Below are 16,172 nucleotides of genomic sequence, written 5' to 3'. Positions count from 1 at the left end.
ACGGTACTCATACAGGATCCAGGATAAAGAAGTGAAATGGTAAGGGATCATAAAACAAAAAATAGCAGATAAAATTGGAACTCTATGAAATGTAAATGATTTTTGTGGGATTCTATCTTCTAACTTTATAAAATTGGTATCCCAACTAGTGATGCACGATATTATCGGTAGCATATCGATGTCGGACGATATTGCATTAATAATGCAATATCGGTATCGAACTGATATCAAAATAATTATGATTTTTTTTCACTGATATTGACCGATAGTCTTTCACCGATATGGACCGATATTTTGCCGATATTGACCAATAATTATATTATATATATTATATATATATTATATATTATACCGGTAATATATTATATAATAATTATATTATAATGTAATATATCGGTATCGGCCGATTTGACCCTGCATATAATCTGATATCGATATCACCCAAAATGTAAATATCGTGCATCTCCCAACCTGAAAACATAATTTCTGTTTACAAAAATAGAGCTTAAACCTTGAAAATCGCTCCTTTAACAAAAACATATTACACCCCTTTAATGTTTTTAAAACATTGCATAATACATGCCTAAATTCTTGTTTGACCAGTAATAATATTCAACCCCTCTGACCCCTCCAATAATCCTGCTGATGCCACAAAATGTCCTCGTGAAAAACGTAGCAAACATAAATCAAATCAAGTCTTCCTACCTTAATAGAGTTGTGTGTGTCTTGTTCTAATCCTGTGTGGAGGCGTCTTGTGGTGACTATCTGTCCCCAACTCACTACTAACAAATGCTGTGTCCCAAGCCAGGTCCTTATCATATAGGAATCAGGATTAAGGGGAAAATAAATGTCTCCTCATGAGTCTGTGTTCTGTATATAGCCCCTTTCTGTGCGGCAAGGGTCCTTGGAGAGGACCTTGGAGATTGGATGCCATTTTTGGATTGGGCCAAATTGAAGAACAATGACATATAGTCATTATTTAATCCAGCCACAGTCCTGATTGGTTGTTGTTACAAAACAAATCGATGATGCGAGTTTGGTCCTCAATGATTGGATGGTTAGGATAAATAAATACTACTTAGAATGAGTAGGTTGAGCTAAAATGCAGTTATCCAATGCAGGTTTGTCTACTTTTGTCTGTGTTGGTCAGTTACAGTATGTGGTATTTATGTCATGCAAGTCTAAGTTTAGAGTTAGCAAGTTTCTATAGTATTGGCCAGCAAATATTCACATATTCCCATTCATGATAAGGAGTAGAATACATTTTGCATACAGATCCTAGACTTCCAGCAAGGGCGGAATCCATTTCACCCGACCGCCGAGTCTAGATCTGTGCACGTGTTGACTGTACTCACCAGCCTCTCCGCAGAAGAACATCTTATTTTCACTGATGCAACTAGAAGCCATGCTGTAAACATGTGATGCAAGGGAAATGGTAGGGTACAAATGAGCAATAAAATGCAAGGTGTTACTAACAGGCCTAGACTGGGCTGAATGTTTGCAAAGACCCTGTTGGGAATACTTTCTAGCTAAGTCATTACAAACATGTTACATACATACAGTATCATGTTGCACATTTCTAGTTATGTAACAGAATATATGCATAGGTTAATGCACAGGCCTGCATTTACATTCAGTGTGTATCCATGTAACTGACACCATCTGATAAGGTTTCCATATGTCAATAATATACTATAGTATATATAGTATACAATGATATACAATAGTAACGTAATCATAATCATCACAATATTACACTTTATTTACACAGCAAACAAATGCTTTACACCTCAAAATAAGAGTAATAGAAAGCCAAGAACACAGGAGACATGCAGTACAGTATTTGGTAAATACAGTTGACCACCCATGGCCACGACAATGTTTAGAATAAAAGATAATAGCTAATGTATTTTTACTTCAATACTTGTTTGTTTTTGTGTACAGTGCACAATGGCGCCTGTTGGTTTTGAGACATCAAATACAGGATGTTATGCTAGATAGCATTGAGAAGGAGGAGGCTGCGCAATGCAAAAAAATATATATTCAGGAAACCAACGTTTGGACAAGAATAGTTTTCCTCAGGGTTTTGTAGCACCTGTCAAACTGAAGTCAGAACAATTATGGGGTTTGATGTTATTTCATAGAGTCAGATGGGTTGTTCTCCACTGAACCGTGGTGATCTCAGTCCTGTTCTTGGAACGCACACACTTCAATTTCACCCAGCATTCCATCTCCTCTACAGTTCAGTTTGAACCTATAACCATGTACAGAACTCACCAAAACTGTATCACAAATGAAATCCTCGTCCTGCAATCTAGACACAATTCCAACTTCAGTCAGTCCATCCATCCTCACCATAATGAACCACTCCATAGTTCCTGGTTATGTCCCATCCTCGTTTAAACATGCCTTAATTCACCCCTTTTTAAAGAAACCCAGCCTCTTCCCCGACCAATTTCCAAACTATCCTTCATGTCAAAATGTTTGAAAAAAGTCATTTCCTCACAACTTCTCACTCACCTGTCAAATTACATTTGTTTTCTAAAAGTTTCCATCCAGGAGAGCACTCCACGGTACTAAGACAGCCTTCATGGTTAAAGTCACCAGCGACCTATGGATGACACTGGATACTGGGGGTGGTGCAATACTGGTCCTCCTTGACCTGAGCGCGGCATTCGACACAGTCGGCCATGCCACTTTGTTGTGCCGTCTGGAGTCATGGGTGGGTCTTGGTAGCAGTGCTCTCCAGCTGATGCCCTCTTATCTCACAGCAAGAACTGTTTCTGTCGAGATTGGTAATGCCATCTCTTCCTCCGCCCCCCACATTTACGGTGTCTCCAAAGGATCAATTCTTGGTCTTCTACTTTTCTCCATCTACATTCTTCCCTTAGGTCAAATCATTTGTAAACACAGCATCCATTTCCACTGTTATGCAGATGATACACAACTTTACCTGCCACTCAACACCACCAACCCCAACTGTCTATCCTGCTCGGCCTGCCTAGCCAACTTACAGAGCTGGATCATCATCATACATCATCTCATTCCGGCCAATCACAATTTGAGTACTCACTTTTGTCTTCAATGTTTGTGTTTACACAAACACCCAAAACTGGCCATTCATTGTCAATGGCATTCAATGTTCGTGTTTGCACAAACACTCAAAACTGGCCATTCATTGCTAATGGCATTCAATGTTTGTGTTCGGACGATTTTAAACTGGTAATGGTAACAACTGATGAGGTACTCAAAAAACGGAGTGCCCTGCAACCCAACAAGGCCACTGGCCATGACAATATTGCCTCCAAATTCTCAGCCATCCCCATAGCTCCAATCAGCAATCACCACCCACATAATAAACCTCTCCATCAAACAGGGAATTGGCCATATCACCTGAAGAAAACTTTGTTTCTGTTTTGTGGATGTCTGTGTTTTAATATAAATGAAACACTGTGGAGCTGAGCCTGTGTGCAGACTTCCCTCTTTTTAACTTTGTTTGAAATGTATTGTATCCATTCTACAAACTGAATACAAATTTCAATCAATCAAACCCAACATATATTATAATTTGACGACTGGATAATCCAACATTATATCCTTTTCAGACTCATGAAATGAAGGAAATTGACCCCATGTTTTGTATATTGTGTATATTTTTTACATATATTGCAAGACAGGGTGAAGCATGACTGATATCACATACTACAATGATGGACTGGGATGACCCTGCCGCCCGCCACAGCCAGGTGCGGCTGTCCGTTCGCGGGACAGGAGTTCATTGTAACTAATGTGTAATAGCAAAGCTTTATTAATCTGTTATTACAGTGCAATACTGCCACCATTTGGTGGCCAATTATACTGGAGTGAGTGTTCTGCCCTGAAAGTGGCCCTATCAAGCTATGTTGCCTCCACTTGGCTGGATATTGACACTGTGCAGGGCCTTGCGTGGGGAAAACGTGATGTGATTCTATTGGCTGTTGGTGTTACCAGTTACAACTATAGACGGCTCGCCGGCGTGGACACACTGTCGGAGGCTTGTTTCCATTGTGGTTCATAAACATTCAAACATCTAGATAAACAATAGCACAAGAAACAATAGACAAATTACCTGTTTGTTTTTTTTACTTCAAAACTCCAACTCAAATGCAAAGGAAGACTGTGTTGTGGCAAGAAGCAAGTAGATCACTGAGTTTGCATGCTGGCTCCATGATCTGGAGATCATGGGTTCAAAACCCGCCCAACTCTTTACTTTCAAGACCAATTTCCAGAAGAACAACAAAAAAAATCCAACTCACAGGCAAAGGAAGACTGTGTTGTGGCAGGTAGCAAGTAAATAACGGAGTTAGGAAGCTGGCTCCATGATCTGGAGATTGTGAATTCAAACCCCACTCAACTCTTTACTGTGAAGCTTTCCTTTCCACACTTCAAGTAGCCCGGAAATTCCCTCTGAACTGTGTGCTGCTAAGTGGCCCAGTGGATAAATCGGATGATATCTATAGAATTCCTAGTAGAAGTGTGCTGGTTCAAACCCAAACACACTCCTAGTAGGAGGGTGCTGGTTCAAATCATCATTTTTGACATGCTAAAATCTGCCATTGACCCCCATTATAAAATTCTCAAATTTGAAAGCACTAAAACTATGAAACATTTCAAAGATTCCTTTTCAGGCAAACATGTCCATCGACCACCGTAACATGAACCTAAATAGGTTTGAATGGGGTTTCTAGGTGTAAGTATGTAGGACTATAGTAGCATGCCAAAGTGTGTGCTATTGCCATTGAGAATGCATTGGGCATTTAGGTTAAATAACTCAGAAACTACAAAACATTTCAAAGTAAAATGTTCCAGTATGTGTCTCCGCAGTAAGCTGAATTATAAAAAGTGTGAATGGAGTTTCTAGGTGATTTTCTGACTGCCAATATCTGCCATTGAGCCCCATTATACATTTCTCAAATGTGAAAGCACTATATTTCTAAAACTATGAAACATTTAAAAGATTCCTTTTCAGGCAAACATGTCCACCGTAAGATGAACCTAAGTAGGCTTGAATGGGGTTTCTAGGTGTAAGTATGTAGGACTAGTAGCATGCCAAAGTTTGTGCTATTGCTATTGAGAATGCATTGGGCGTTTAAGTTACATAACTCAGAAACTACAAAACATTTCAAAGTAAAAAGTTCCAGCATGTGTGCCCTCAGTAAGCTGAATTATAAAAAGTGTGAATGGAGTTTCTAGGTGAAAGTGATTTTTGATGTGCCTATAGAGCTGCCATTGAGCCCCATTATAAATGTCTCAAATTTGAAAGCACTGTATTTCTAAAACTATGTAACATTTCAAAGATTCCTTTTCAGGCAAACATGTCCACCGTAAGATGAACCTAAATAGGCTTGAATGGGGTTTCTAGGTGTAAGTATGTAGGACTAGTAGCAAGCCAAAGTTTGTGCTATTGCCATTGAGAATGCATTGGGCGTTTAAGTTAAATAACTCAGAAACTACAAAACATTTCAAAGTAAAAAGTTCCAGCATGTGTGCCCTCAGTAAGCTGAATTATAAAAAGTGTGAATGGAGTTTCTAGGTGAAAGTGATTTTTGATGTGCCTATAGAGATGCCATTGAGCCCCATTATAAATGTCTCAAATTTGAAAGCACTATATTTCTAAAACTATGAAACATTTCAAAGATTCCTTTTCAGGCAAACATGTCCACCGTAAGATGAACCTAAGTAGGCTTGAATGGGGTTTCTAGGTGTAAGTATGTAGGACTAGTAGTAGCATGCCAACGTTTCTATTGCCATTGAGAATGCATTGGGCGTTAAAGTCAAATAACTAAGAAACTACAAAACATTTCAAAGTAAAAAGTTCCAGCATGTGTCTCCACAGTAAACTGAATTATAAAAAGTGTGAATGAAGTTTCTAGGTGAAAGTGATTTTTGATGTGCCTATAGAGCTGCCATTGAGCCCCATTATAAATGTCTCAAATTTGAAAGCACTATATTTCTAAAACTATGAAACATTTCAAAGATTCCTTTTCAGGCAAACATGTCCACCGTAAGATGAACCTAAGTAGGCTTGAATGGGGTTTCTAGGTGTAAGTATGTAGGACTAGTAGCATGCCAAAGTTTGTGCTATTGCTATTGAGAATGCATTGGGCGTTTAAGTTACATAACTCAGAAACTACAAAACATTTCAAAGTAAAAAGTTCCAGCATGTGTGCCCTCAGTAAGCTGAATTATAAAAAGTGTGAATGGAGTTTCTAGGTGAAAGTGATTTTTGATGTGCCTATAGAGCTGCCATTGAGCCCCATTATAAATGTCTCAAATTTGAAAGCACTGTATTTCTAAAACTATGTAACATTTCAAAGATTCCTTTTCAGGCAAACATGTCCACCGTAAGATGAACCTAAATAGGCTTGAATGGGGTTTCTAGGTGTAAGTATGTAGGACTAGTAGCAAGCCAAAGTTTGTGCTATTGCCATTGAGAATGCATTGGGCGTTTAAGTTAAATAACTCAGAAACTACAAAACATTTCAAAGTAAAAAGTTCCAGCATGTGTGCCCTCAGTAAGCTGAATTATAAAAAGTGTGAATGGAGTTTCTAGGTGAAAGTGATTTTTGATGTGCCTATAGAGATGCCATTGAGCCCCATTATAAATGTCTCAAATTTGAAAGCACTATATTTCTAAAACTATGAAACATTTCAAAGATTCCTTTTCAGGCAAACATGTCCACCGTAAGATGAACCTAAGTAGGCTTGAATGGGGTTTCTAGGTGTAAGTATGTAGGACTAGTAGTAGCATGCCAACGTTTGTGCTATTGCCATTGAGAATGCATTGGGCGTTAAAGTCAAATAACTAAGAAACTACAAAACATTTCAAAGTAAAAAGTTCCAGCATGTGTCTCCACAGTAAACTGAATTATAAAAAGTGTGAATGGAGTTTCTAGGTGAAAGTGATTTTTGATGTGCCTATAGAGCTGCCATTGAGCCCCATTATAAATGTCTCAAATTTGAAAGCACTGTATTTCTAAAACTATGTAACATTTCAAAGATTCCTTTTCCTATAAATGTCTCAAATTTGAAAGCACTATATTTCTAAAACTATGAAACATTTCAAAGATTCCTTTTCAGGCAAACATGTCCACCGTAAGATGAACCTAAGTAGGCTCTAATGGGGTTTCTAGGTGTAAGTATGTAGGACTAGTAGCATGCCAAAGTTTGTGCTATTGCCATTGAGAATGCATTGGGCGTTAAAGTTAAATAACTCAGAAACTCCAAAACATTTCAAAGTAAAAAGTTCCAGCATGTGTCTCCACAGTAAGCTGAATTATAAAAAGTGTGAATGGAGTTTCTAGGTGAAAGTGCTTTTTTGACGTGCCAATATCTGCCATTGAGCCCCATTGTAAAATTCTCAATTAGAAAGCACTATATTTCTAAAACTATGAAACATTTCAAAGATTCCTTTTCAGGCAAACATGTCCACCGTAAGATGAACCTAAGTAGGCTTGAATGGGGTTTCTAGGTGTAAGTATGTAGGACTAGTAGCATGCCAAAGTTTGTGCTATTGCCATTGAGAATGCATTGGGCGTTAAAGTTAAATAACTCAGAAACTACAAAACATTTCAAAGTAAAAAGTTCCAGCATGTGTCTCCACAGTAAGCTGAATTATAAAAAGTGTGAATGGAGTTTCTAGGTGAAAGTGATTTTTGATGTGCCTATAGAGCTGCCATTGAGCCCCATTATAAATGTCTCAAATTTGAAAGCACTGTATTTCTAAAACTATGTAACATTTCAAAGATTCCTTTTCCTATAAATGTCTCAAATTTGAAAGCACTATATTTCTAAAACTATGAAACATTTCAAAGATTCCTTTTCAGGCAAACATGTCCACCGTAAGATGAACCTAAGTAGGCTTGAATGGGGTTTCTAGGTGTAAGTATGTAGGACTAGTAGCATGCCAAAGTTTGTGCTATTGCCATTGAGAATGCATTGGGCGTTAAAGTTAAATAACTCAGAAACTACAAAACATTTCAAAGTAAAAAGTTCCAGCATGTGTCTCCACAGTAAGCTGAATTATAAAAAGTGTGAATGGAGTTTCTAGGTGAAAGTGCTTTTTTGACGTGCCAATATCTGCCATTGAGCCCCATTGTAAAATTCTCAATTAGAAAGCACTATATTTCTAAAACTATGAAACATTTCAAAGATTCCTTTTCAGGCAAACATGTCCACCGTAAGATGAACCTAAGTAGGCTCTAATGGGGTTTCTAGGTGTAAGTATGTAGGACTAGTAGCATGCCAAAGTTTGTGCTATTGCCATTGAAAATGCATTGGGCGTTAAAGTTAAATAACTCAGAAACTACAAAACATTTCAAAGTAAAAAGTTCCAGCATGTGTCTCCACAGTAAGCTGAATTATAAAAAGTGTGAATGGAGTTTCTAGGTGAAAGTGATTTTTGATGTGCCTATAGAGCTGCCATTGAGCCCCATTATAAATGTCTCAAATTTGAAAGCACTGTATTTCTAAAACTATGAAACATTTCAAATATTCCTTTTCAGGCAAACATGTCCACCGTAAGATGAACCTAAGTAGGCTCTAATGGGGTTTCTAGGTGTAAGTATGTAGGACTAGTAGCATGCCAAAGTTTGTGCTATTGCCATTGAGAATGCATTGGGCGTTAAAGTTAAATAACTCAGAAACTACAAAACATTTCAAAGTAAAACGTTCCAGCATGTGTCTCCACAGTAAGCTGAATTATAAAAAGTGTGAATGGAGTTTCTAGGTGAAAGTGCTTTTTTGACGTGCCAATATCTGCCATTGAGCCCCATTGTAAAATTCTCAAATTTGAAAGCACTATATTTCTAAAACTATGAAACATTTCAAAGATTCCTTTTCAGGCAAACATGTCCACCGTAAGATGAACCTAAGTAGGCTTGAATGGGGTTTCTAGGTGTAAGTATGTAGGACTAGTAGCATGCCAAAGTTTGTGCTATTGCCATTGAGAATGCATTGGGCGTTAAAGTTAAATAACTCAGAAACTACAAAACATTTCAAAGTAAAAAGTTCCAGCATGTGTCTCCACAGTAAGCTGAATTATAAAAAGTGTGAATGGAGTTTCTAGGTGAAAGTGCTTTTTTGACGTGCCAATATCTGCCATTGAGCCCCATTGTAAAATTCTCAAATTTGAAAGCACTATATTTCTAAAACTATGAAACATTTCAAAGATTCCTTTTCAGGCAAACATGTCCACCGTAAGATGAACCTAAGTAGGCTTGAATGGGGTTTCTAGGTGTAAGTATGTAGGACTAGTAGAATGCCAAAGTTTGTGCTATTGCCATTGAGAATGCATTGGGAGTTAAAGTCAAATAACTCAGGAACTACAAAACATTTCAAAGTAAAAAGTTCCAGCATGTGTCTCCACAGTAGGCTGAATTATAAAAAATGTGAATGGAGTTTCTAGGTGAAAGTGCTTTTTTGACGTGCCAATATCTGCCATTGAGCCCCATTGTAAAATTCTCAAATTTGAAAGCACTATATTTCTAAAACTATGAAACATTTCAAAGATTCCTTTTCAGGCAAACATGTCCACCGTAAGATGAACCTAAGTAGGCTTGAATGGGGTTTCTAGGTGTAAGTATGTAGGACTAGTAGAATGCCAAAGTTTGTGCTATTGCCATTGAGAATGCATTGGGAGTTAAAGTCAAATAACTCAGAAACTACAAAACATTTCAAAGTAAAAAGTTCCAGCATGTGTCTCCACAGTAGGCTGAATTATAAAAAGTGTGAATGGAGTTTCTAGGTGAAAGTGCTTTTTTGACGTGCCAATATCTGCCATTGAGCCCCATTGTAAAATTCTCAAATTTGAAAGCACTATATTTCTAAAACTATGAAACATTTCAAAGATTCCTTTTCAGGCAAACATGTCCACCATAAGATGAACCTAAGTAGGCTCTAATGGGGTTTCTAGGTGTAAGTATGTAGGACTAGTAGCATGCCAAAGTTTGTGCTATTGCCATTGAGAATGCATTGGGCGTTAAAGTTAAATAACTCAGAAACTACAAAACATTTCAAAGTAAAAAGTTCCAGCATGTGTCTCCACAGTAAGTTGAATTATAAAAAGTGTGAATGGAGTTTCTAGGTGAAAGTGCTTTTTTGACGTGCCAATATCTGCCATTGAGCCCCATTGTAAAATTCTCAAATTTGAAAGCACTATATTTCTAAAACTATGAAAGATTTCAAAGATTCCTTTTCAGGCAAACATGTCCACCGTAAGATGAACCTAAGTAGGCTTGAATGGGGTTTCTAGGTGTAAGTATGTAGGACTAGTAGCATGCCAAAGTTTGTGCTATTGCCATTGAGAATGCATTGGGCGTTAAAGTTAAATAACTCAGAAACTACAAAACATTTCAAAGTAAAAAGTTCCAGAATGTGTCTCCACAGTAAGCTGAATTATAAAAAGTGTGAATGGAGTTTCTAGGTGAAAGTGCTTTTTTGACGTGCCAATATCTGCCATTGAGCCCCATTGTAAAATTCTCAAATTTGAAAGCACTATATTTCTAAAACTATGAAACATTTCAAAGATTCCCTTTCAGGCAAACATGTCCACCGTAAGATGAACCTAAGTAGGCTTGAATGGGGTTTCTAGGTGTAAGTATGTAGGACTAGTAGAATGCCAAAGTTTGTGCTATTGCCATTGAGAATGCATTGGGAGTTAAAGTCAAATAACTCAGAAACTACAAAACATTACAAAGTAAAAAGTTCCAGCATGTGTCTCCACAGTAAGCTGAATTATAAAAAGTGTAAATGGAGTTTCTAGGTGAAAGTGATTTTTGATGTGCCTATAGAGCTGCCATTGAGCCCCATTATAAATGTCTCAAATTTGAAAGCACTGTATTTCTAAAACTATGAAACATTTCAAATATTCCTTTTCAGGCAAACATGTCCACCGTAAGATGAACCTAAGTAGGCTCTAATGGGGTTTCTAGGTGTAAGTATGTAGGACTAGTAGCATGCCAAAGTTTGTGCTATTGCCATTGAGAATGCATTGGGCGTTAAAGTTAAATAACTCAGAAACTACAAAACATTTCAAAGTAAAACGTTCCAGCATGTGTCTCCACAGTAAGCTGAATTATAAAAAGTGTGAATGGAGTTTCTAGGTGAAAGTGCTTTTTTGACGTGCCAATATCTGCCATTGAGCCCCATTGTAAAATTCTCAAATTTGAAAGCACTATATTTCTAAAACTATGAAACATTTCAAAGATTCCTTTTCAGGCAAACATGTCCACCGTAAGATGAACCTAAGTAGGCTTGAATGGGGTTTCTAGGTGTAAGTATGTAGGACTAGTAGCATGCCAAAGTTTGTGCTATTGCCATTGAGAATGCATTGGGCGTTAAAGTTAAATAACTCAGAAACTACAAAACATTTCAAAGTAAAAAGTTCCAGCATGTGTTTCCACAGTAAGCTGAATTATAAAAAGTGTGAATGGAGTTTCTAGGTGAAAGTGCTTTTTTGACGTGCCAATATCTGCCATTGAGCCCCATTGTAAAATTCTCAAATTTGAAAGCACTATATTTCTAAAACTATGAAACATTTCAAAGATTCCTTTTCAGGCAAACATGTCCACCGTAAGATGAACCTAAGTAGGCTTGAATGGGGTTTCTAGGTGTAAGTATGTAGGACTAGTAGCATGCCAAAGTTTGTGCTATTGCCATTGAGAATGCATTGGGCGTTAAAGTTAAATAACTCAGAAACTACAAAACATTTCAAAGTAAAAAGTTCCAGCATGTGTCTCCACAGTAAGCTGAATTATAAAAAGTGTGAATGGAGTTTCTAGGTGAAAGTGCTTTTTTGACGTGCCAATATCTGCCATTGAGCCCCATTGTAAAATTCTCAAATTTGAAAGCACTATATTTCTAAAACTATGAAACATTTCAAAGATTCCTTTTCAGGCAAACATGTCCACCGTAAGATGAACCTAAGTAGGCTTGAATGGGGTTTCTAGGTGTAAGTATGTAGGACTAGTAGCATGCCAAAGTTTGTGCTATTGCCATTGAGAATGCATTGGGCGTTAAAGTTAAATAACTCAGAAACTACAAAACATTTCAAAGTAAAAAGTTCCAGCATGTGTCTCCACAGTAAGCTGAATTATAAAAAGTGTGAATGGAGTTTCTAGGTGAAAGTGCTTTTTTGACGTGCCAATATCTGCCATTGAGCCCCATTGTAAAATTCTCAAATTTGAAAGCACTATATTTCTAAAACTATGAAACATTTCAAAGATTCCTTTTCAGGCAAACATGTCCACCGTAAGATGAACCTAAGTAGGCTCTAATGGGGTTTCTAGGTGTAAGTATGTAGGACTAGTAGCATGCCAAAGTTTGTGCTATTGCCATTGAAAATGCATTGGGCGTTAAAGTTAAATAACTCAGAAACTACAAAACATTTCAAAGTAAAAAGTTCCAGCATGTGTCTCCACAGTAAGCTGAATTATAAAAAGTGTGAATGGAGTTTCTAGGTGAAAGTGATTTTTGATGTGCCTATAGAGCTGCCATTGAGCCCCATTATAAATGTCTCAAATTTGAAAGCACTGTATTTCTAAAACTATGAAACATTTCAAATATTCCTTTTCAGGCAAACATGTCCACCGTAAGATGAACCGAAGTAGGCTCTAATGGGGTTTCTAGGTGTAAGTATGTAGGACTAGTAGCATGCCAAAGTTTGTGCTATTGCCATTGAGAATGCATTGGGCGTTAAAGTTAAATAACTCAGAAACTACAAAACATTTCAAAGTAAAACGTTCCAGCATGTGTCTCCACAGTAAGCTGAATTATAAAAAGTGTGAATGGAGTTTCTAGGTGAAAGTGCTTTTTTGACGTGCCAATATCTGCCATTGAGCCCCATTGTAAAATTCTCAAATTTGAAAGCACTATATTTCTAAAACTATGAAACATTTCAAAGATTCCTTTTCAGGCAAACATGTCCACCGTAAGATGAACCTAAGTAGGCTTGAATGGGGTTTCTAGGTGTAAGTATGTAGGACTAGTAGCATGCCAAAGTTTGTGCTATTGCCATTGAGAATGCATTGGGCGTTAAAGTTAAATAACTCAGAAACTACAAAACATTTCAAAGTAAAACGTTCCAGCATGTGTCTCCACAGTAAGCTGAATTATAAAAAGTGTGAATGGAGTTTCTAGGTGAAAGTGCTTTTTTGACGTGCCAATATCTGCCATTGAGCCCCATTGTAAAATTCTCAAATTTGAAAGCACTATATTTCTAAAACTATGAAACATTTCAAAGATTCCTTTTCAGGCAAACATGTCCACCGTAAGATGAACCTAAGTAGGCTTGAATGGGGTTTCTAGGTGTAAGTATGTAGGACTAGTAGCATGCCAAAGTTTGTGCTATTGCCATTGAGAATGCATTGGGCGTTAAAGTTAAATAACTCAGAAACTACAAAACATTTCAAAGTAAAAAGTTCCAGCATGTGTCTCCACAGTAAGCTGAATTATAAAAAGTGTGAATGGAGTTTCTAGGTGAAAGTGCTTTTTTGACGTGCCAATATCTGCCATTGAGCCCCATTGTAAAATTCTCAAATTTGAAAGCACTATATTTCTAAAACTATGAAACATTTCAAAGATTCCTTTTCAGGCAAACATGTCCACCGTAAGATGAACCTAAGTAGGCTTGAATGGGGTTTCTAGGTGTAAGTATGTAGGACTAGTAGAATGCCAAAGTTTGTGCTATTGCCATTGAGAATGCATTGGGAGTTAAAGTCAAATAACTCAGGAACTACAAAACATTTCAAAGTAAAAAGTTCCAGCATGTGTCTCCACAGTAGGCTGAATTATAAAAAGTGTGAATGGAGTTTCTAGGTGAAAGTGCTTTTTTGACGTGCCAATATCTGCCATTGAGCCCCATTGTAAAATTCTCAAATTTGAAAGCACTATATTTCTAAAACTATGAAACATTTCAAAGATTCCTTTTCAGGCAAACATGTCCACCGTAAGATGAACCTAAGTAGGCTTGAATGGGGTTTCTAGGTGTAAGTATGTAGGACTAGTAGAATGCCAAAGTTTGTGCTATTGCCATTGAGAATGCATTGGGAGTTAAAGTCAAATAACTCAGAAACTACAAAACATTTCAAAGTAAAAAGTTCCAGCATGTGTCTCCACAGTAGGCTGAATTATAAAAAGTGTGAATGGAGTTTCTAGGTGAAAGTGCTTTTTTGACGTGCCAATATCTGCCATTGAGCCCCATTGTAAAATTCTCAAATTTGAAAGCACTATATTTCTAAAACTATGAAACATTTCAAAGATTCCTTTTCAGGCAAACATGTCCACCATAAGATGAACCTAAGTAGGCTCTAACTGGGTTTCTAGGTGTAAGTATGTAGGACTAGTAGCATGCCAAAGTTTGTGCTATTGCCATTGAGAATGCATTGGGCGTTAAAGTTAAATAACTCAGAAACTACAAAACATTTCAAAGTAAAAAGTTCTAGCATGTGTCTCCACAGTAAGCTGAATTATAAAAAGTGTGAATGGAGTTTCTAGGTGAAAGTGCTTTTTTGACGTGCCAATATCTGCCATTGAGCCCCATTATAAAATTCTCAAATTTGAAAGCACTATATTTCTAAAACTATGAAAGATTTCAAAGATTCCTTTTCAGGCAAACATGTCCACCGTAAGATGAACCTAAGTAGGCTTGAATGGGGTTTCTAGGTGTAAGTATGTAGGACTAGTAGCATGCCAAAGTTTGTGCTATTGCCATTGAGAATGCATTGGGCGTTAAAGTTAAATAACTCAGAAACTACAAAACATTTCAAAGTAAAAAGTTCCAGCATGTGTCTCCACAGTAAGCTGAATTATAAAAAGTGTGAATGGAGTTTCTAGGTGAAAGTGCTTTTTTGACGTGCCAATATCTGCCATTGAGCCCCATTGTAAAATTCTCAAATTTGAAAGCACTATATTTCTAAAACTATGAAACATTTCAAAGATTCCCTTTCAGGCAAACATGTCCACCGTAAGATGAACCTAAGTAGGCTTGAATGGGGTTTCTAGGTGTAAGTATGTAGGACTAGTAGAATGCCAAAGTTTGTGCTATTGCCATTGAGAATGCATTGGGAGTTAAAGTCAAATAACTCAGAAACTACAAAACATTTCAAAGTAAAAAGTTCCAGCATGTGTCTCCACAGTAGGCTGAATTATAAAAAGTGTGAATGGAGTTTCTAGGTGAAAGTGCTTTTTTGACGTGCCAATATCTGCCATTGAGCCCCATTGTAAAATTCTCAAATTTGAAAGCACTATATTTCTAAAACTATGAAACATTTCAAAGATTCCTTTTCAGGCAAACATGTCCACCGTAAGATGAACCTAAGTAGGCTTGAATGGGGTTTCTAGGTGTAAGTATGTAGGACTAGTAGCATGCCAAAGTTTGTGCTATTGCCATTGAGAATGCATTGGGCGTTAAAGTTAAATAACTCAGAAACTACAAAACATTTCAAAGTAAAAAGTTCCAGCATGTGTCTCCACAGTAAGCTGAATTATAAAAAGTGTGAATGGAGTTTCAAGGTGAAAGTGCTTTTTTGACGTGCCAATATCTGCCATTGAGCCCCATTGTAAAATTCTCAAATTTGAAAGCACTATATTTCTAAAACTATGAAACATTTCAAAGATTCCTTTTCAGGCAAACATGTCCACCGTAAGATGAACCTAAGTAGGCTCTAATGGGGTTTCTAGGTGTAAGTATGTAGGACTAGTAGCATGCCAAAGTTTGTGCTATTGCCATTGAAAATGCATTGGGCGTTAAAGTTAAATAACTCAGAAACTACAAAACATTTCAAAGTAAAAAGTTCCAGCATGTGTCTCCACAGTAAGCTGAATTATAAAAAGTGTGAATGGAGTTTCTAGGTGAAAGTGCTTTTTTGACGTGCCAATATCTGCCATTGAGCCCCATTGTAAAATTCTCAAATTTGAAAGCACTATATTTCTAAAACTATGAAACATTTCAAAGATTCCTTTTCAGGCAAACATGTCCACCGTAAGATGAACATAAGTAGGCTCTAATGGGGTTTCTAGGTGTAAGTATGTAGGACTAGTAGCATGCCAAAGTTTGTGCTATTGCCATTGAGAATGCATTGGGCGTTAAAGTTAAATAACTCAGAAACTACAAAACATTTCAAAGTAAAACGTTC

This window comes from Electrona antarctica (assembly GCF_951216825.1).
Source record: "Electrona antarctica genome assembly, chromosome: 4".
Classification (NCBI taxonomy): Eukaryota; Metazoa; Chordata; class Actinopteri; order Myctophiformes; family Myctophidae; genus Electrona; species Electrona antarctica.
Note: the sequence above shows the minus strand (reverse complement) of the source record.